Below are 15,816 nucleotides of genomic sequence, written 5' to 3' on the forward strand. Positions count from 1 at the left end.
AGTTCATTTTGTGCAGGAGCCTCTACACAAGTGAAAATGCAATTTGACACAGTAAATGCCCCTTTTTTTTGTATAAAAATCTCTCATTTTCAGCTTTTAATTCTCTCCCATTTTATCCTATTCACATTTTCATCGCTCAACAAGCACCAGAAACCCTCACATAGCCAACTGCATTGTTAGACCTCAAAAGTGGCAATTTTATTTCATTAAAAATTGTCTAATTATGTCAAAATAATTCAAGTCACGAGGGATAAAAACTTAACATAATGATAGTTACTATGAATATATCGCGACTATTTAACTTTTTATTCCGTATATGCATTTTGCCAAGGATTTAAGTACCGTGGCATGGGGTCGTGTCGGAAACTTGTTGGCACGGTACGACACGGTGCGTGCCGAGTCGTGTCGATGCGTGCTGGTAAAAAAAAATTCATGTATACTGATACATAATAGTATGAAATATTTATTTTCTTTAGCAACAAAATATTCAAATTATTTTTTATATATTTTTATCAAATGTTTTGAACTTTTTTGAGAAAATTACTTATTAAATTAAAAATAGAGGGTTTTGAGCTGTGCCATCGGTATGGGGCTGTATCGTGCCGATATCTTGTTAGCACGATATGGCACGATAGATACGGCCCATGCCGATGGGCACTTAAAATCCTTACATTTTGCATTCTGAGAGTATAAAAATTTGTAGCTTTGATGATTGTGCTTGATACTGGAAATTTGGCTGCCCAATCCTGATATAATAACATTCATACAGGTGGCAATAGACTCGGCCACGCCAATTGATGAAGCTGGTCCAAGTGGAGGTTTTATGGACCCAGCTGAGGCTTTTGGGGGATATGGTCCTATGCGTTCTTATGGAAGACTCTATGGTAGCCTGGACTTTGATGATGTGAGTATTGTCCAGCTGTGTGCTGGTAGTATAGTTTGGGTCAATTTGAAACGTTATTTCTTTATCTCAGTAGACGGATACTAAGAATTTCCTCTTTGTTATTGTTATTATTCGCCTCTTGCAGTATGGTTATGGAGCCAGCAGAAGCAGCAGCAGCAGATCATCAAGACTCGATTGGCGGTACAGGCCTTACTGACTCACCATGTTGCAAACAACCACCTTGTTGGACAACTAAACACTTTCAAAAGTCGTTTCGTATTCAAATTGCTCTAAACATACTAGATTTGATAGCAAAATCTGTCTACTCCGTACTGGTTGTGTGATAAGATATTTTATCTTGTTTATCGTTATCATCCTATAATAATTTGGATTGAGATAAGGTGTTTCTGGTTTTCACTTACAGCAGTTGAGCTCCTTAAAGAAAAATCGTCCTTATGACAAGTAATGCTGTTTTACATGTTGACTACAAAGTCGACAACATGAAGAATTTGATTCTCATGATATTGCAGTGTAAGAGGCATAAGCCACTAGAATTCGTCAGTTGATATAGTATTCGTGTGGTCGTATCTGAAAATTTCAGAGACGCTGAGCCACCTGATTACGCATAAATGGTTTTCCAAGCAGGTGAAGAATCTGGCTGTTTTAGGCCTCCACTCCGCGTGCTCTGTTTCCATACCTGCTAGGAGATAAGCCTCAATCCTTCTTTTATGCGCCTACCATGTTAAAATAATTGCTGTCAATCAGAAAAAGGTGCCTTTATCCGGGTCTCAGGGAGTGTTGAGGGTCCTCGGGCGTATGATGCTTCGTAGTGCCGAGAGATTAGTTTGTCTTCTTCGCAGAGCATGAGAAACAAGTTTATTTAGACCACGCATGAGTAGAAAAGTGATATGAATATAATATTTTTATCCATTGTTCCATGATTTGGATTCTCCATACGATCAGTGCATTTAACAAATCTGTCATTCATAGTACAGCAAGCTACGGGCCATGAAACAATTTTTTTCCGCGCTTGCATGTATGAACATATTTCTGTTGATTTGTGCACAAAGCTTTTGTAGTATGCAACTGATAGAGGAATGTGTGATCAAATATTTAGAATAACATTACATATTTGGTTTCAAGTTATTTTTCAAAATAAGGTACCTTGTAAATGAAATATGTTATCCTATCAATTTATAAAAAAGTCAGAGATGTTTCAAGGCGCTAAAAATGATATACAAATAGAGCCTCAAATACAAAATATTTGATGTTCTAGATTGGTGTACTACCCGTAAAAATATGGTGCCAAAAGTTTTTTTGACTGTTCGTGTTTAGTCTTTTGTTTTGTTGTAAGGAAAAAAGCTGGGCTGGGAGTGGAGAACCAAACTGACAAGAAAAGACTTTGGAGAAATCCAACTCTAGGGACTTGACTTTGAAACTGCTGTCCCTCATTTCCATTATGCGTTTGCGGACAACACTGTTACCCCTATACTTTATGAAGCGAAGTTTGTGTCACGCCCGGGTACCAGCGGAAGCAGATCCGGTATGTGTACAGACCCGCCATACACCTGCAGTATATAAGGCGTCTATAAGAAACAAGTCGATAGGAGTAAAAATATAAGATAATCCTATCCTGATATCAGAGCAAAGTACAATCCATAATATTCCCAACAAGAGAACCGAGAGTATAAAATCCAAAATCTCAACTAAAAGATAAGTATCACAACTATAGAGTCTGGTCCCAATAGTACATATACATCACGGGTCCACAAAAATAGATACACTGGCAGTCTCTCTATACATAGGGACATCACCCTCGGTCGTAGCCCGAGTAGCAAGGTGATCGACTAGCATGCTCCTAGCAATGTCTAGCTAGACGCGACTCCCTTGCCACGATCCCTAGCCTCTCCTGTAGATGGCTCTGTAAAAACAATCACCAAAAGGGCGTGAGAACTATAAACAATAGATGTGTAAGTATACACTGTACACTATACTGATGAGCATTCATTACTGTCCTTTGTCAATTAGTACTTTTATTTCATTCATAAGGTCCTACCCAAGGTAGTCCAGCTTGCACCGCGTCTAATGGCCCCGTGGTAGTATACACTCCCCACGGCAATCCACTTCGGCACCCAATCCCGCACGGGCGAGCAACTATCGCGTAGGCCAACTCCGGAGTGCCGGCTTGTAGGGAGCGACCCTCACAAGCATGTGCGAATGAACACAATGGCAGCAAGCAATCTCATAGTTCCATATGTTTCAATCATCATTTTCCAATTTGCAATGGTCTCGCTCTCGATCCCTTGATCGGAATTCTCAACATGATACATATTGACAGTAACTAATAGCCGCTAGATTAGTAAACATGCAAGAATGATGCTTAATTCACATATAGCATTAGAAACTTTCTATTATCATGGCATTACCATTATAGTCATAAAACATATTCTTGTTCTCGACGTTATAATCAATAGAGTGACAAGCATCTCATTGTTCTTTACTTTCTAGGAACATAATAACCCGTACTAGAAGGTCATTCAACTGTATTTAACATGAACATAAATACTTTATGCATGTGTGTCCACTCTACTTTATAGAGGTTCTATTTCAAATATGCCAAATGTTATGATGATATGTACCAAACCTTATTAATCGCAAAATCATAAAAATACGCTATTAAACCGATTCTATGATTACATATAGAATATAGGGGAGCTTCACTTGCTCTGGTTAGGTCAAACCCACCTAATACTATACTCCAAATAGTCACAAGAAGTCCCAAGGATCAGCTCCACTAGATCTCAATCCTGCTGAACACAAAGTATAAATATCGTATCAAAACGACAACCGAAATGTCCGATTTCGGCGAAATGGCACTCAGTACATAGGAATAACTTAATCCCTGTTTTGGCTCCGTTAATACCTCAAGATTAGCTTCCAAAATCCCTCACGCATCAGTCGGAGACAATCTGAAGGTCCGTTGCAAGCCCGCTGCGAACCATTCCAAAACAGCAACAACACCGTCAAATACTAAGAAATATAGTCGGAATTCTACGAATTCAGTTTTCTAACTGAAATTCCTGCTTACCTCAGGTTAGAACACTTCTAAACTAGTCCCCAAGATCACCAAGTAAGCTCCAAATAGTTCAAAAACCTGCTGCGAAGGCATCATTTCCAAACTGCATTAGTTACCCAATTAAACTTCATATAAATCCGAACTAGCTTCATAATTAGCTAATTATCTCTATCAAGTTTCAAAGTAGCATAACCCTGATCTGAGGAGATTAATTCACAACTAATTAACTCAGTTTTTAACTGCTGATACCTCAATCTAGCACAGCGAGAAGCAAAAATCCGAAATCAATACTGAAATCGACAAATAGCACGTCGATAACGGAAAAGTCGAGTTGATTACCTTCTCTAGCTTCCAACCAGCACCTCACTGGCTCAGGGCTGCGAAAAGCCCTTCAAAATACCCCCTCACACGACCACGTAGGCTCAGCGACGCTCGCAACTAGCGGAAAACCAACGTTGCGACGAAAACAAGCAAAATCGACGATTTCGTTGTAGAGAGAGAAAAACCCTAGAGAGAGAGTGTGTGGAGGAGGTGGAGGTGAAGATGTCTTCTCTGAGCTCCAGCATCATCTGAAGAGGTTCAGGGGTCGAGCTGGGAGGATAGGGATGAGTAAAGGAGGTGAAAAGATCAAAACAGCCTTGCTGCCACGGAGCTGCAGCTGCTGCTGCTTGCTGTACCGGTACAGCATTAGCCTAACAAGAAGTTTCGTCCGCGAAACTTGTAAACACTTACCTCACAGTTCCATCGAAAATAGATAGGGATAATGCTCTTGCATTGCACTCTCCAGCTCCCAAGTGGCTTCTCGCTCATCATGATTGCTCCAAAGTATCTTCACATACGGTATTTCGCGGTTTCGAAGCCGTTTCACCTCTCGAGCTAGAATTCTCACTGGATGCTCCTCAAAGCTCAAATCTTCTCGTAAATCCACTGGAGTACTTTCCAAAATGTGAGTTGGATCAAAAACATATTTCCGAAGCGTGGATACATGAAATACATTATGTACTCCCGATAGGTTTGGCGGCAGAGCAAGCCGATACGCTACGGGGCCTATCCGTTCCAATACCTCGTAGGGTCCAATAAATCAAGGACTCAACTTTCCTCGAATGCCAAATCTTTTAACTCCTTTCGTCGGAGAAACCTTTAGGAATACATGATCTCCAACTTGAAACTCCAGTTCTCGCCGACGTTTATCCGCATAGCTTTTTTGTCGACTTTGTGCTGTCAGTAGACGTTCTCGTGCCAGACGAACTTTAGCTTCAGCTTCTTGTAATACATCTGGATCCAAAATCAATTTCTCACCCACTTCACTCCAATGAAGTGGTGATCTGCACTTTCTACCATACAGAGCTTCAAAAGGTGCCATCTGAATGCTTGCTTGATAACTATTGTTATAAGCAAATTCAGCCATCGGTAGAAACTGTGGCCAACTGCCCTGATAATCAATCACGCAGGCCCGCAACATATCCTCGAGGGTCTGGATGGTGCGCTCAGACTGCCCATCACTCTTGGGGTGGAAAGCAGTACTAAAATCCAATCGGGTACCCAGAGCCTCCTGTAAGCTCCTCCAGAAATGTGAAACAAATCGGGTGTCTCGATTTGAAACAATAGAAGCTGGTACTCCATGTAATCGCACAATTTCATCAAGATACATTTGTGCGAGTCTCTTCCCTGACCAGGCTGTATGGATTGGGATAAAGTGGGCAGACTTGGTCAATCTATCCACAATTACCCAAATTGCATCATGGCCTGCTTGTGAACGGGGTAATCCAACAATAAAATCCATAGTAATCCTCTCCCACTTCCACACTGGTATGGGTAAACTCTGAAGCTTTCCTGCAGGAAGTCGATGTTCAGCTTTAACTTGCTGACAGGTTAAGCACTTAGCTACGAAGTCTGCAACTTCCTTTTTCATTCCAGGCCACCAGTAAATCAGCTTCAAATCTTTATACATTTTTGTACTCCCAGGGTGTAACATATATGGTGCCCGATGTGCTTCCCTTAATATCTCCTCTTTAATATCTGGATCGGTAGGCACACAAATTCTATCGCCAAATTTTAACAATCCTTGATCATCCATTCGAAAGTCGCCAATTGGATCAACAGTGATTTTTGCTCGAATCTTTTACAAAAATTCATTTTGAACTTGCTTTTCTTTAATTCGATCGATCAGGGTAGGTTGCACCACCAATGACATAAGTCTCCAAGGCGTGTAAGGAGCTACAATTTCTAAATTCAGCTGCTCCATTTCCTTTACTAACAGGGGTTGCATTTTATCGACATTGCCAAATTTTTCGTCGATTTTCGACTTAAAGCATCTGCTACAACATTAGCTTTTCCTGGATGATAAAGAATGGTTAAATCATAGTCCTTGAGTAACTCCAACCATCTACGTTGTTTCAAGTTTAATTCCTTCTGCGTAAACAGATACTTTAAGCTTTTATGATCAGTGTAAACCTCGCAACGCTCGCCATAGAGGTAGTGGCGCCAAAGCTTTATGGCAAAAACTACAGCTGTTAACTCAAGATCATGTGTAGGGTAGTTCTTTTCATAATCTTTCAATTGGCGAGATGCATAAGCAATTACTCTGCCATTCTGCATTAAAACACACCCTAATCCATTCAATGACGCATCGCTATAAATCACATAATCTACTCCAGTAACAGGTAATGCCAGAATCGGGGCAGTGGTCAATCGTTCCTTCAGCTCTTGAAAGCTTCTTTCGCAAGCCTCATTCCACAGAAACTTAGCCCCTTTATGCGTCAGTCGAGTAAGCGGTGTAGACATCTTTGCAAATTCTTCTACAAATCTTCGATAGTATCCTGCCAAACCAAGGAAACTCCGAATTTCTGTGACACTGGTCGGCCTAGGCCAATCTTTAATCGCTTCAACCTTCTTTGGATCTACAACTATCCCAACCTCTGAAATGACGTGACCCAGAAATGCTACTTCTCGAAACCAAAATTCGCATTTCTTTAACTTTGCAACAGTTTCTTTTCTCGAAGTACTTGTAACACCACTCTTAAATGGTTTTCATGCTCCTCATCACTTCGAAAATATATTAAGATATCGTCAATGAATACGACCACAAACCTGTCCAGATAGGGCTTAAAGACATAGTGCATTAAATCCATAAAGGCTGTTGGGGCATTTGTCAGTCCAAATGGCATAACTGTAAATTCATAATGCTCATACTGTGTTCTAAAAGCGGTCTTGGAAACCTCTTCAGGCTTAATCTTAAGCTGATGATAACCTGACTGCAAATCAATCTTTGAATATACTTTCGATCCTTGCAGCTGATCGAATAAATCATCGATTCTGGGTAATGGGTATTTATTCTTGATTGTGACTTTGTTGATTTCTCGATAATCCACACACAATCGAAGAGATCCATCTTTCTTCTTAACAAACAACACCGGGGCTCCCCAGGGAGATACACTTGGTCGAATAAAACCCTTATTTAACAAATCTTGCAATTGTGCCTTCAGCTCTTTCAACTCAGCGGGTGCCATTCTATAGGGTGCCTTTGAGATAGGGGTAGTCCCAGGGACAAGTATAAACTCAACTTTCCTATCAGGTGGCATACCCGGCAACTCGGCTGGAAACACATCTCCAAATTCCCGCACAATTGGAATATCTTCAATTTTGACGGCTCCTCCGTCACTCACAGAAATGTTAGCCAGATAGGCTATACAACCCCTCCGAATCAACTGCCGTGCTCGTGCAGAGCTAATAGTCATTGCGAACAATGAACTCTGACACCCCTTATAAACAAACTCTTGTTGACCCGGTTCCCGAAAGGTCACCGTTCTGTTCGTGCAATCAATAGTGGCATAATACTGAGTCAACCAATCCATACCCAATACTACATCAAACTCCCCTAGTTTGTGTAGTGCCAAAAGATCCATTGGCATAATCCAGTCGCCTACCCGAACAGGGCAGCGTGGGCAAAACTCACGAACATCTAGGGTATGGTCGGGTACGATCACTCGTCCCAGATGCAAAGTAGGTACTACTTGAATGCTATGCAACTCGGCGAACTGCCGATCAATAAAAGAATGCGAAGCACCAGTATCAAATAATGCACGAACACGAATATCATAAAGTATAATGATACCTGCTACGACCTCCTCTGCTGCTGCGGCCTCCTCAGTCTGGGCAGCATACATGCGCCTACTCGAACCCTGTCGAGAACTCTCAGACTGCCGCTGTCCCTGTGGTCGTCTGTACTGCGAGGGTGCTGACGGGGTCCCCTGGCTTGGAGCTGAAGATGCAGGGGCTGATGCCGATGAGGGTGCAGGTGAAGAACCTCTCGGGCACTCTGAGCGGAAGTGGCCCTCCTGACCACAAAGAAAGCACCTGCCCCCACGTGGTGGACACTGTGGTGGAAAGTGAGGCCCACCACAAATGACGAAACGTGGCTGTCGGCGGCGCTCGGGTGCTTCACGGGGCGCTAAAGAACCTCGGCCTCTTGACTGGCCCGGCTGGCCCCTCGGATATTTCGGTGGTCTCCTGAAGGGTTGCTGACCACTGCTCTCAGCTGTTGGCCTCTTTCCTTTGTTCCGATCCACAATATCTCTTTCTTTCATAATCTCTGCCCCCTTTTCCACAATCAAGGCCCGGTTCACCACTTCCCTATAGGTGGAAAGGTTTGACGCCTGGACTAGTCTGAAAATCGCAGGTCGCAAACCTGCCTCGAAAATTCGAGCCTTGTCCTCATCATCCCTGACGACAAAAGGAACACAATGCAGCAATCGGGAAAACTCTCGCTCATACTCTGCTACTGTCCTGTCCCCCTGCCTCAAATTTCTCAAATCCCTTTCCATCTGCCTTTTCACACTCTGTGGAAAATAAGTCGTCAATAATAACTCCTTGAACCTCGTCCAGGTGATAGCGGACAAATTAGCACGGGGATCCTCACGAATATCCACCCACCACCTGTAAGCCTCACCGTCAAGATGGTGCGTCGCGAACTAGACCCGGTATCGCTCCTCAACGAAAGTATCATAAAATAACTTTTCCATATGCATTAACCATTTCTCGACCAACCAATGATCGGCATTTTCCCCAACAAAGATACGAGGATTACAATGGCGAAATTCATTCAGTCGTTCCATGATCCGTTCTCGCTCCTCTGCCCCCACCATCTCGGGTAATACTGTTCCTGATGCCGCTACCGGTACTGGTGGTGGTGCTACTGTCTCCTGTCGGGTCTCCGCCCTCGGAGCTACTGGGGGTATGTCAAGTACAGGTGACTGTGCTCTCACTGTCGCATCCTTGTCTGGTACTGTAGGTACAGAATCAGGAATCTCCCTGTCAGTCGTCTGCCGCATAAGTAAATCCTCTAACCTCTTCATCCTGTCCTCCTGCCGACGCGCGGCATCCATCTGCTGTCGTGCTGCCGCAGCCTGCTGAGCAACCAAATCCGTCAGCTTCGCGAGCTGATCCTGTAACTCATGGATCCCACTAGATCCAGAAGTAACGGAGGTCTCCACTTCCTCTGCATCCGCCGCCTCAGCGGCCCCGGCGGCTAGCGAACGAGTCAAAGGCATTTTAAGCTGCAGCACAAAAACAAGTATAGATTAATAAACCTATACTATTGAACCTTACTTTAGATATAAACCAACTAGTCAAGCGAAAGCAATGAAATGTAACGCGTACTAACTTCCGATGTCACGTTGTCGGCCGCCAACGTGGCCCTCCGCAAAGTTAGTAATTGCACATTCTGATCAAACTCCTACCATTCGGAGTTTATAGATTACCCAATCAAAATACTTTCGCTAACAACAAACTCAACTAGACCTCGTCTCTCACGAGCCTATTCTTATAGTCCAACCAGCCTAAGGTTTGCTAGGTCTACTAAGACTCAACCCTAGGCTCTGATACCACTATAATCTGTCACGCCCGGGTACCAGCGGAAGTAGATCCGGTACGTGCACAGATCCGCCATACACCTGCAGTATATAAGGCGTCTACAAGAAACAAGTCGATAGGAGTAAAAATATAAGATAATCCTATCCTGATATCAGAGCAAAGTACAGTCCACAATATTCCCAACAAGAGAACTGAGAGTATAAAATCCAAAATCTCAACTAAAAGATAAGTATCATAACTATAGAGTCTGGTCCCAATAGTACATAGACATCACGGGTCCACAAAAATAGATACACTGGCAGTCTCTCTATACATAGGGACATCACCTTCGGTCGCAGCCCGAGTAGTAAGGTGATCGACTAGCATGCTCCTAGCAATGTCTAGCTAGACGCGACTTCCTTGCCACGATCCCTAGCCTCTCCTGTAGATGGCTCTGTAAAAACAATCACCAAAAGGGCGTGAGAACTATAAACAATAGTTCCCAGTGGGTAAGCCGCCAGCCTCGGCGAATTACACCACTAGGCTAATGATGTACTAAATGGAAGCAAAAACGATAAGTGCATGATAATAAGCATGATACTGAGCATGTAATCAACATGTGATAACCTTCTACAGTAATGAATAAGCTAAGTAATAAAAGCATAGCAGCTACTATAAACACAACATAAACATAGATGTGTAAGTATACACTGTACACTATACTGATGAGCATTCATTACTCTCCTTTGTCAATTAGTACTTTTATTTCATTCATAAGGTCCTACCCAAGGTAGTCCAGCTTGCACCGCGCCTAATGGCCCCGTGGTAGTATACACTACCCACGGCAATCCACTTCGGCACCCAATCCCGCACGGGCGAGCAACTGTCGCGTAGGCCAACTCCGGAGTATCGGCTTGTAGGGAGCGACCCTCACAAGCATGTGCGAATGAGCACAATGGCAGCAAGCAATCTCATAGTTCCATATGTTTCAATCATCATTTTCCAATTTGCAATGGTCTCGCTCTCGATCCCTTGATCAGAATTCTCAACATGATACATATTGACAGTAACTAATAGCCGCTAGATTAGTAAACATGCAAGAATGATGCTTAATTCACATATAGCATTAGAAACTTTCTATTATCATGGCATTATCATTATAGTCATAAAACATATTCTTGTTCTCGACGTTATAATCAATAGAGTGACAAGCATCTCATTGTTCTTTACTTTCTAGGAACATAATAACCCGTACTAGAAGGTCATTCAACTGTATTTAACATGAACATAAATACTTTATGCATGTGTGTCCACTCTACTTTATAGAGGTTCTATTTCAAATATGCCAAATGTTATGATGATATGTACCAAACCTTATTAATCGCAAAATCATAAAAATGCGCTATTAAACCGATTCTATGATTACATATAGAACATAGGGGAGCTTCACTTGCTCTGGTTAGGTCAAACCCACCTAATACTATACTCCAAATAGTCACAAGAAGTCCCAAGGATCAGCTCCACTAGATCTCAATCCTGCTGAACACAAAGTATAAATTTCGTATCAAAACGACAACCGAAATGTCCGATTTCGGCGAAATGGCACTCAGTACATAGGAATAACTTAATCCCTGTTTTGGCTCCGTTAATACCTCAAGATTAGCTTCCAAAATCCCTCACGCATCAGTCGGAGATAATCCGAAGGTCCGTTGCAAGCCCGCTACGAACCATTCCAAAACAGCAACAACACCGTCAAATACTAAGAAATATAGTCGGAATTCTACGAATTTAGTTTTCTAACTGAAATTCCTGCTTACTTCAGGTTAGAACACTTCTAAACTAGTCCCCAAGATCACCAAGTAAGCTCCAAATAGTTCAAAAACCTGCTGCGAAGGCATCATTTCCAAACTGCATTAGTTACCCAATTAAACTTCATATAAATCCGAACTAGCTTCATAATTAGCTAATTATCTCTATCAAGTTTCAAAGTAGCACAACCCTGATCTGAGGAGATTAATTCACAACTAATTAACTCAGTTTTTAACTGCTGATACCTCAATCTAGCACAGCGAGAAGCAAAAACCCGAAATCAATACTCAAATTGACAAATAGCACGTCGATAACGGAAAAGTCGAGTTGATTACCTTCTCTAGCTTCCAACCAGCACCTCACTGGCTCAGGGCTGTGAAAAGCCCTTCAAAATACTCCCTCACACGACCACGTAGCCTCAGCGACGCTCGCAACTAGCGGAAAACCAACGTTGCGACGAAAACAAGCAAAATCGGCGATTTCGTTGTAGAGAGAGAAAAACCCTAGAGAGAGAGAGTGTGGAGGAGGTGAAGAGGTCTTCTCTGAGCTCCAGCACCATCTGAAGAGGTCCAGGGGTCGAGCTGGGAGGATAGGGATGAGTAAAGGAGGTGAAAAGACCAAAACAGCCTTGCTGCCACGCAGCTGCAGCTGTTGCTGCTTGCTGTACCGGTACAGCTTTAGGCTTGTACCGGTACACCATTGCAGAAATTGCAGATTTCGCAATTACAATGCACTTTCTCACTTCTAGCTTTCCAATCGATCTCTAGCTTGCTCAAAAAAACTTTTCCAAGCCTTTTAGAACATGTGGGATAGTTCCACCTCTCATTCTACCCACTCGAACTCCGCAATTTGTATGAGTTCCGTGTATTACAGTTTGTCCATTTGGGTATTGTCGGCAAGGAATTTATCGAAACTCAGCAAATTGTTCATCAACAGCTTACTTTGCCTTAGTGTCATGGGTCGATCGCTGGGACTCGACCGTGACATCCTTGGGGGCCACATTTGGTAGGCACTTGGGTTGACGAAGTTGTGGAGTTGCGGAGTTGAGGCATTCCGTCAGGTGGGAGTCGCTGTCAAGTCAACAGAGGCAATTCCCTAGCAATGGCCCGTGCCATGACATGGAAATAGGTGCCGCATGCGGGGCCTCAAAACGTACTCCTCGGTGAGCACCTTTGTACCCCCGGGGTGCCAAATGGATGGATGTCTTGTAGGGTATATAGAGGAGGGGTGGACACTTCGTAAGTGGCCCCGACTCCCCCGTCGACCCATAAGATATGGGTCGTTTCTTGGCTAGCGGAGTGGCCAAGCCTAGCGTTCCGTGTGACCGAGTATTAGACTGTTGAAGGGACACGAGCCTAGGGTAATGTTGGAGACGCAAGAGGTCGACGACATTACGGAGCGGGGAATACCGGGAGGCTTTCCTCCTAGGATAGCTTGCGCTACCTTATGCCGGCTTGGATCTCTGTAGTGGAGCGTACGAGTGGATGAGAGATAGTCTAGCAACGGATGGTCCTATGTAAAGGACAAGGCTCGCGAAGGCAAGTGTGCTGAGCGGGGATTCGTGGGGCGCGGTGCCCACGAAGGCCAAGGAGGCGAAACTCAATAGGATCGCAAAAAGGGAGGCACGCCGAGGGAGGACTCGTAAGGTAGGATGTCTAGGGGACTCGAGGGGCGGAGCCCAATGAGGCAAGTGGTATCGGTATCCGTATAGTGAACCTTGAGAGACTGGACCAACGGTGTGAGCGGCTAGGCATGGTCGAGCCAAGGACGGGGCCAGTGGCTAGCGATGCGGAGTGAGGCTGGTTCGTTTGTATTGGGCCTTATGAGGCGAACCTATGGGAGTCAAGGGAGCGGAGCGCCATGGCAAAGCGAGGGTCGAGTGGACGGTCGAGAAGCACGGTGTGGACTTGTTGGTTCCTTTGCTAGGAGCGTTGGGACACGAGAGCCGTACGGGTTGGATGCGAAGCATGGAAGTGCGAAGCATGGGCGTGCAGGGTCTCACGCCCTGGGACCCAGCATAGTCCCGCCCGGCGCATGCCCAGACCCGCCATATGCCTACACATATAAGGCGTCTACAACAACAGAGATATAAAAGTGAGGAAAAATAGAGCACTAGAGATATCAGAGCAACTAACAGCTAAAGTCTAACAACAAGTAGAGTAAAAGAACGTAATCTACTAAAGTAAACATGAAGAAGTACAATAATCATCTCAAAGTACTACAAAAATGGGGTGGTCTCTATACATGGATACAACTCTCAACCTCTCCAAAATAAAATAAAAGAGAGGTGGACCACGGCAACAAGCTAGCTCGAGGCGATACCCTTTTCGCTGTCCTTAGTCTCGCCCGGAGTGGAAGGCTCTGAAATAAAAATATGAAACAGAGGGTGTGAGAACTATAACTTATAGTTCCCAGTAGGCAATTACTGACCTCAGCACAATGCACCATTAGGCCCGAAAAAAAGAGGATAAGTGAAAAGCAACAATAATAATAATAATAATAAACTGCTGAATTGAAAGCATGTATGAAATGCTATACTACTATGCCACAAGTAAATACGATGAATATCAATGCTATCAAGGTTAGGTATGCAAATGCAAGGTGAATATGCTCCTTCACGGCTACAAGTATACTATGATGCAACAAGTAAATCTATCAAGTATACTACATGTCCCACTACCTCGAAGCCACACCATCAGTATGTCAAGTAATCCAACTACCATAATCTATCTAGTAGTGATTCACATCTAAGATTTGATGTCAAAGTTCAATCTTGTTTTAGGACCCACACGAGTGTAGTCCAGCTTGTGCCGCCTAAGTTTCGGTTGTAGCTCCAGCATTCCCACTCTGGGAATGAGTCTATCCCTCACGACCCCGTAGATTTCTCGATACCGCACGAGCGAGCTTAAGTTGCGTAGGCTTACTCCGGAGTGCCGGCTTGTAGGGAGCGACCCTCACAAGCATGTGTGAATGAGCACAAATGGCAAGCAAGCAAGTCATCGTCTCAAGTATCCAATCCTCATATCTCTAACATGGTAATAGTCACTAGTAACCTAACGGTTTAGTTCTATGTCTCAATGTGATGTTCTAACACTCACTATGCTTAGTGCCTCTTTATGACACTTGAGCCTTGCTATAAGTTAAGCACATTTCATATTCTATGTTCTATTTATAACATTAATATTAGGTTCATTTATAGCCCGAGCTCAATGTCCCTTTATGACATTAGCCCAATCATTCTCAAATAGTACAAGTCCCCAAGCCTCTTTATGGCTTACTAAAATCCCTTGTGTCTCAATTAGGCATAGATTTAAATGCATGCAAGCAATGCTCATTTTCACTATAAGAATCATGGTCTCAAGTCCCACACAAGAATGCTAAATGCAACATAAGCCCCACATGCAAACTCTCTACTACATAGAGGTCCGAAAGTTCATTACACATAACATAGGCATGTTAAACATTCTAAAATTCACAATAAATATATCTAACGTGAAAATGTATGAATTTCCACCGTACGACACATAAGTCATCAAATATGAGAATTTCTTATATTTTAGGCTAGGTCAAACCCACCGAACTTCGCGAAACCCTTCGTTTGCTCCAACGAAGATATCCACTAAGCTCCTAGCACCCTAGAAGCATCAAAATGTGAGCTACAAGAAGTAAACGAACAACTACTAGCTCAATCATTAACCATCTAGGCATAGAGGGCTAAACTCTCATCTATAGTGTAGAAATCCCTCTCCAAAGCTCAAATGGAAGTTAAATCCCTTCCAAGGCAACCTAAACCAAGGTTTTAATACAATTAGATTAGCTCCAAAAGCTCCAAATCAAAAAGCCCCAAATAAACCCTAGATTTTCCATTTTAGGGTTTCATCTCCCAAAAACCAACAAAACTAGGTCTAGAGGGGAGAAATGAGCAACTAACCTTCTTAGAAGCTCCTAACCAAGCTCCAAAAGTGATGATCTCCTTTTTAGCAAGCTCCAAGTCTAAGCATTCAAGCACCAATGGGAAGAAGAAAGGGAGAGGAAGATGCTCCAAGTCCTCTAGTTGATCTTCTCCTTTTCCTACCTTCCTTCTTCTCCTTCTCCTCCTTCTTCTCATTCTCCTTCTCTAACAAGGGTGTGAGGAAGAGAAATGAGGGGGAGAGAGAGAGGGTGAAATGGCCATATAGGCCCTCTAAAGCAACAAAAT

At 43.4% G+C, this 15,816-nt stretch overlaps 1 long non-coding RNA gene across 1 annotated transcript; it reads left to right on the forward strand.

Moving 5' to 3' along the window:
* The first annotated feature begins 747 nt into the window (after positions 1-747).
* LOC109703879 lies at positions 748-1,345 on the forward strand. The gene is made up of 2 exons (XR_002214051.1): positions 748-904; positions 1,029-1,345. It is a non-coding gene; the product is annotated as an uncharacterized LOC109703879 (long non-coding RNA).
* The last annotated feature ends 14,471 nt before the right edge of the window (positions 1,346-15,816 follow it).

Source organism: Ananas comosus, unplaced genomic scaffold (assembly GCF_001540865.1).
Source record: "Ananas comosus cultivar F153 unplaced genomic scaffold, ASM154086v1, whole genome shotgun sequence".
NCBI classification, from domain to species: domain Eukaryota; kingdom Viridiplantae; phylum Streptophyta; class Magnoliopsida; order Poales; family Bromeliaceae; genus Ananas; species Ananas comosus.